Raw genomic sequence first — 7,106 nt, forward strand, 5'->3', positions numbered from 1 at the left:
CCTGGATTACAGGCGTGAGCCACCACTCCTGGCCTATTCCCTTTCTTATCAAGCTTCTAACTTGCCATTTTCTTGCTCAGAGAACTTCAATTGCAATACTTGCATATTATTTTACTTATTTTTTTGTATCTCCAATTATGGCACTACTCAGTACACAAACATTTCATATTCCAGCCTCATCTGTGTAGATATTTACTCCTTAATTATTCCTGAGTTAAAAAAGATTTGTTTTTATTGTTCTGCCACCTCTAGATGACTTAAAAAAAAAAAAAAACTCTAGAGTAGGAAGCAAACGTGAAAACAAGTAGCTATAATGTAATATAGTAGGCAGTATAAAAGCAACTTTAATTTGGCAAGATAAGTGAGGGCTAATTGCCTCTTTATTAAAGGTAGTAAAAGATACAAAGAGGAGATTATATCTAATGTGGCCCTTAAGAGTTACAGGATGGGCCGGGCACGGCGGTTCATGCCTGTAATCCCAGCACTTTGGGAGGCCGAGGCAGGCGGATCACAAGGTCAGGAGATTGAGACCTGCCTGGCCAATACGGTGAAACCCCGTTGTATTTTGTACTAAAAATACAAAAATTAGCCGGGTGTGGTGGCAGGCTCCTGTAATCCCAGCTACTTGGGAGGCTGAGGCAGGAGAATCACTTAAACCCAGGAGGCAGAGGTTGCAGTGAGCTGAGATCATGCCACTGCACTTGCAGGATGGATTGTAGTAAATGATAAGGGATTTGAACAGAGGAATAAAATGTTAACATGCGCAAAGTCCTCATGCCTGACAGCCCGTGATGTATCGTGGCAAGATGGAGTTCAGAACTTCTAGTGGCCTTCTCTCATAACTGAGAAAGACCACATGCTGCCTGTGCTCCCAGGTCCAACAGCAAATCTTTTTCATTTTCTGATTCTAATTCATGCTGATCCCTACCTTCTTTTATAAGTCTTATGAATGGCTTATTTCACCTTTTTTCAAGAATTTCGCTATGAACTATTTTGCATTAGCCACAGCCTATCCTATGCTATATCGGTGGTAATATTGTGGGTGTTTCCTGTCCAGATTGTAAGTATCCGAGGATGAGAAATAGTGATTTACTTTTCTCCTTTCCCCTCCTTTTACTCCCTCCTTCTGTCTGCCTCACTGCCATGCACATAAAAATTCCCTGCAATTATTACAGAATTGGCTTTCTATACTTGGGAAGTAGAAGTAACATAGACGTTATTAACTTCAGTGGTCTTCAACCCTAGATTTAACATATAATGATTTATGTAATGTCTGAATCCCATCCTCTTTTCAATTAAATCCGAGCTCTTGAGCAAGAAGCCGAGCATTGATGCATCTGTATCTATATCTATCTATGTATATGTGTATATGTCTATATATACACACACGTGTGTGTGTGTATATATATATATAACCTATATCTGCAACTATATGTGAGCCTGATAGATAAGGTTGGAAAGTCTTGATATATGTATTTTTAAATAATTTATTGATATATAATGTTGTACATATTTGGGGGTACTTGTGATATTTTGAGATGTGTATACAATATGATCAAATCAGGGTAATTAGGATATCCATCACCTCAAATATTTGTCATTTCTTTGTGTTGGGAATATTATAATTCTGCTCTTCTAGCTATTTTGAAATATATAGTAAATCATTGTTAAATATAATTTCTCAACTATACTCTCAAATACTAGAACATATTCCTTCTGTCAACCTGTATATTTGTACCCATTAACTAACTTCTCTTTGTTCCCCTCTCTCCTCCCTTCCCAAGCTTTGGTAACCACTATTTTACTTTCTGCCTCTATGAAATCTGCCTTTTTGGCTCTCACATATGAGTGAGAACAAGCAATATTTGTCTTTCTGTGCCTGGGTTATTTCATTTAACATAATTATCTCTGGTTTCATCCATGTTGTTTCCTGTCATAGGATTTCATGCTTTTTCATGGCTGAATAGTATTCCATTTTGTGTATAGGTCACATTTTCTTTATTCATTCATCAATTGATGGACAGTTAGTTTGGTTCCATATTTTGGCTCTTGTGAATAGGGCCACTATAAACATGAGTGAGTGTGTCAACATCTCTTCAATATGCTGATTTCCTTTCTTTTGGATATGTTCTTAACAGCAGGATTGCTGGATCATACACTCTTTTATAGATGGGAATCTTGAATCTAGGAGAGGTAAAATAATTTAAGCCAAGTCACTTAATTTGAGGCAAAGCTGCAAATGGGAGCCAGATCTCCTGACTCCTGGTAGGAAACTTTGATTTATGCCCTGCTTTCTCTCATGAACAAACTCTATCCTTTTGAATGAGATGATTAAATTCTCCCCATTTCAATGAACCTTTGAGACATCAAAACTATTTTAAAGAAGATAACAGTATATGACATTCTTTAGTTATTGCAGTCTCCCTTCCCCAACGTGCCAGGCTATTTTTACCAAAGTACATTTGGGGTACGTGCAAAACCCAGAAATAAAGAACTACTAAAGTGGATCCTACTTTCAAAAGAAAAGCATAAAGGTATAAATCTATGGAGAAAACTTTATTGGAAGAAAGTCTATCTTAGGTCATATAAAAGCAGCTCCAAAGTTACATGAGGAAGCAGAAAACCGGCTGAAACTTCTCCAAAATGCCACATGGCACAGCCCAAGCCAAAGCAACAAGGGTGTCCTTCATATGACACTTGAGTGGCTCTGATAAACTATAGCAGGTGGGAGCAATGTGAGCAGATGGAAATAGAGCCATGGGACTGAGTGGTTTTATATATATATATATATATATATATATTTATTTATTTGTGATTGCTATGGACTATTAATATAGTTCTATGTTTGTTCTCATTAAGTACCTTGAATGCAGGGTCCTATTGTTACCTCATTGTTTCCCAGTCATGAGAAGTAGGACATTCAGGACTTTACTTCTCTAAATCTCATTGTAAACTACCTGGCTTTCTTTTTCCTTTATCCCCTTTGATGCATTGTCTAATATATTTCAATTCCCAAGGATTCTTTCCCCTGTGAATTTTTTTTTTTTTCTGTAGAGGTCATTGCTTAATCCCTCAAAAGTCTGCAATTTCTCAACATTATTTCCTCTTTGGCTCACAGTGGTAGAGAATGTTTCTTTTAAGTTCTCCATTTACGAGAGAGACTGAAAATACTAAAATACCCTGTAGTGTGTTTTTCTTAAACTGAATTAAATATGCCCTCAGGGAGCAGGTATTGACCTGGTGTCTTTTTTATACATATAATTTCATAGACACTGGTTGAAAGTAAAGAACACCAATAAAGTCCTTATTTACCCTAATGAAGAGAGGAAAGGGAATGAGTTATTGAAATGGCATGGGTAAAAGATTTCTATAATTTTTGGATCGGGTAATTTTTTTTTGCATTTAAGCATAATGTATCTATGGGCTTTGTGGTATAAAATAGAGCTTCAAGTAAAATATTGAAGATAATATCTGAACACTTGACCAATAAATAGCCACAAGTTGCCTAACCACGTACACTAATCCCCCCTCCTCAACTAGAGGGAAAGGGTATAAGCTGAGAAAACCACTGACGTCTCAGCCTGTAGAAGTAAACACCTGCAATGTATTTAGGACTAGGGGCAGTAATTGGTGAAGTATTCGAGTTCCAGATCCCTGCTGGGATGGATATTGAATCTAAATTTAGATAAATTAAAGAACAAGCTCTCAAAAGAAGGTATGATTTAGCAAGCTGCTTCAGGTATTGTCAATATAATTAAAAGCCCATTTGCCACAAATTTGCTATCAGAAAAAAAATGCCTACAGAAAACTGAGTATTTTCTTCTTTCAGTTGGAGATTTTCTATCTCTGGCCTTCATTGTCCCCATTGTTCGTTCACTGTTTTTAAAAACACACAGTAGGGGCCGGGCGCGGTGGCTCAAGCCTGGAATCCCAGCACTTTGGGAGGCCGAGGCGGGCAGATCACGAGGTCAGGAGATCGAGACCATCCTGGCTAACACGGTGAAACCCCGTCTCTACTAAAAATACAAAAAATTAGCCGGGTGTGTTGGCAGGCGCCTGTAGTCCCAGCTACTCGGGAGGCTGAGGCAGGAGAATGGCGTGAACCCGGGAGGCGGAGGTTGCAGTGAGCCGAGATCGCGCCACTGCACTCCAGCCTGGGGGACAGAGCGAGACTCCGTCTCAAAAAAAAAAAAAAAAAAAAAAAAAAATACACAGTAGGAAAACTTTAGCTCTCTATCTGCTCATGTGTAAACTTGTGTTTATAATACTTTGAATATTGAGAGGATTTCAAGTTTCTTATGATCAGAAGCTCTGAAAAATATATTTATGTTATTGCTATTGACTATTAATAGAGGTAATTATTCCTAAAAATATCTTAAGAAATTACCTTAACCTTTCCTAAGCATGAATTTCTTTTTCTTTTCTTTTTTCTTTTGTTTTTTTTTTTTTAAGTTCCAGAGTACAGGTGCAGGAAGTACAGGTTTGTTACATAGGTAAACTTGTGCCATGGTCATTTGCTGTACCTGTCAACCCATCATCTAGGTATTAAGCCCAGCATGCATTAGCTCTCTTCCTAATGCTCTCCTCCCCTCCATCCTCTCCAGACAGGCCCCAGTGTGTGTTGGTCCCTTCTCTGTGTCCATGTATTCTCGTTCAGCTCTCACTTACAGGTGAGAACGTGTGTTGTTTGGTTTTCTGTTTCTGTGTTAGTTTACTGAGGATAATGGCTTTCAGCTTCATCCACGTCCCTGCAAAGGACATCATCTCATTCCTTTTTTCCAGATGCATAGTATTCCATGGTGTATACATACCACATTTTCTTTATCCGGTCTATCATTGATGGACATTTAGGTTGATTCCATGTCTATGCTATTGTGAATACTGCTGCAATGAACATAGGCATGCATGTAACTTTATACTAAAATGATTTATATTCCTTTGGGTATATACCCAGTAATGGGATTGCTAGATCAAAAGGTATTTCCGGTTCTAAATCTTTGAGAAATGGCACCCTGTCTTCCACAACAGTTGAACTAATTTACATTCCCACCAACAGTGTAAAAGCATTCCAATTTCTCTGCAATCTTGTCAGCATCTGTCATTTCCTGACTTTTTAATAATCACCATTCTGACTGGTGTGAGATGATATCTCATTGTGGTTTTGGTTTGCATTTCTAAGCGTGAATTTCTTGATCACTATAAGTGATAGGAATACTTGTAGTACCGGAATCATATCATTGTTTTGAGAATTTGCTTAAATCACTGATTTAGATGATTAATGACTGACATGTAGTAAGCACTCAGTTGATAATATGATGATGATGACAACCAATTTTAGTTAACTAATAAAATATATTACTAAATTATAGGTGGAATACATTTATAGTACAAATATCTCTTCATTTCTAATTACTTTTAAAATAATGCAATACATCTGATTTCCCCAATGTTAAAATTGACAATACTGAGATAAATATTAAAAGTTGAAGTATCATTTTGAATTTAATGTAAGAACATCAATCAATCAAGATTGTTGATTGACTATAATCAATCAATAGGTATGTGAAGTACATTTATATCTGTCAACCCTGGATTTTGATACATAAGGCATGTGAAATTACAAGAAATTGATTTGAGCAAAACACACTCAATATAGCCTCCCTTTATAACCTTCGTCTAAATTACAGCACTTTGCAGTAGATTTAAGACTCTTGAGTAGCTCCATTGGAAGAAGAGTGATTCGTTTCTTGACGAATTCGTTTCTTGACGTCACATTAGAAAGAAGTAATTAGTTATAGGCTACAGCACAGGGTTCCTGACATTGTTCAATAAAACATATGTGTGATTTGAATACAATTATATTCACACAAATATTGTCCCACAATGTTGCATGACACAAAATTGGAAGCTATAGCCAATGTAAGATACAAAAGATCAAAATTCCACTTACAGATTGGAGCAGTGACATTTAAGAGAACAAATGAAAAGTGTAACATTCTAATTTTAAAATAGTCACTGAACAGATACAGGATAAGTCAAACTTCCCAAACAGAAATCCAGGGAACACTACAGTTATCCAAGATATTAATGCAGCACCACCCCTTCCCTCCACAACTGTACAGTAAAATGTAGTCATTTGCCCTCCCTCCTAGGAAGATACTATAATGCCTCCATCTAAATAAATAAGTAAACATTAAGTAAATAAGTAGTTGAAACAAGCTAAAACACAAAGAGCAAACAAAAAGCAGATGTCAGAAGACTCTTCTAGTTTCCATCATCTGTTACTGACATCAGGATTTACACACATCCCGTACCATTGCTATACTTAGAAACATTTTGGACCCTTTTTTATCTCACCTCACAATCCAGTGATTCACAAAAAGTTAGGAAGCAGTTTTCTTCTCTCAATCTCATCTGCCCAAACTTTAATTCTGACTCCAATCCTCATTCCTTGGGGTTTCTCCTGATTTATTGTTCTCTTCTCTAGAATCTCACTGTTACAGCGCTTTCTTCTAAAATGCACACCGAATCCTAGCATTTCCCTGCTTACAATTCTTCTGTAAATATCTATAACCTAACACATAAATCCAAATGCTTTTTCCTGTCATTAAAAGCCTTTTTAACCTCTGCTCCAGCCACTTATGTCCATGCTCAATTGTGTTGAACTATTTACATATTTCCCCAAATATTCTGATCTTTTACAAGCCAATTCCCTTTGCATTCTTTAGTCTGCCTAGAATTACCCTCATTCCCTGTATCTTACTTTGTCAGGCTTCAAATCTAATGTCAAAAACCAAATCTATATAAAAAAAGACATGTTCTATTCTTCGTCTTTCTCTGGCCATGTATATATGTTTTGTAATTTTTTTTTTTTTTGAGACAGAGTCTTGCTCTGTCGCCCAGGCTGGAGTGGAGTGCAGTGGCGCAATCTCGGCTCACTGCAAGCTCCACCTCCCAGGTTCACCACCCCCACTCTCCTGCCTCAGCCTCCCCAGTAGCTGGGGCTACAGGCACCCGCCACCACACCTGGCTAATTTTTTCATGCCCAGCTAATTTTTTTTTTTATATTTTTAGTAGAGACAGGGTTGCACCATTCACAGGATGGT

Source organism: Nomascus leucogenys, chromosome 14 (assembly GCF_006542625.1).
Source record: "Nomascus leucogenys isolate Asia chromosome 14, Asia_NLE_v1, whole genome shotgun sequence".
Lineage (NCBI taxonomy): Eukaryota > Metazoa > Chordata > Mammalia > Primates > Hylobatidae > Nomascus > Nomascus leucogenys.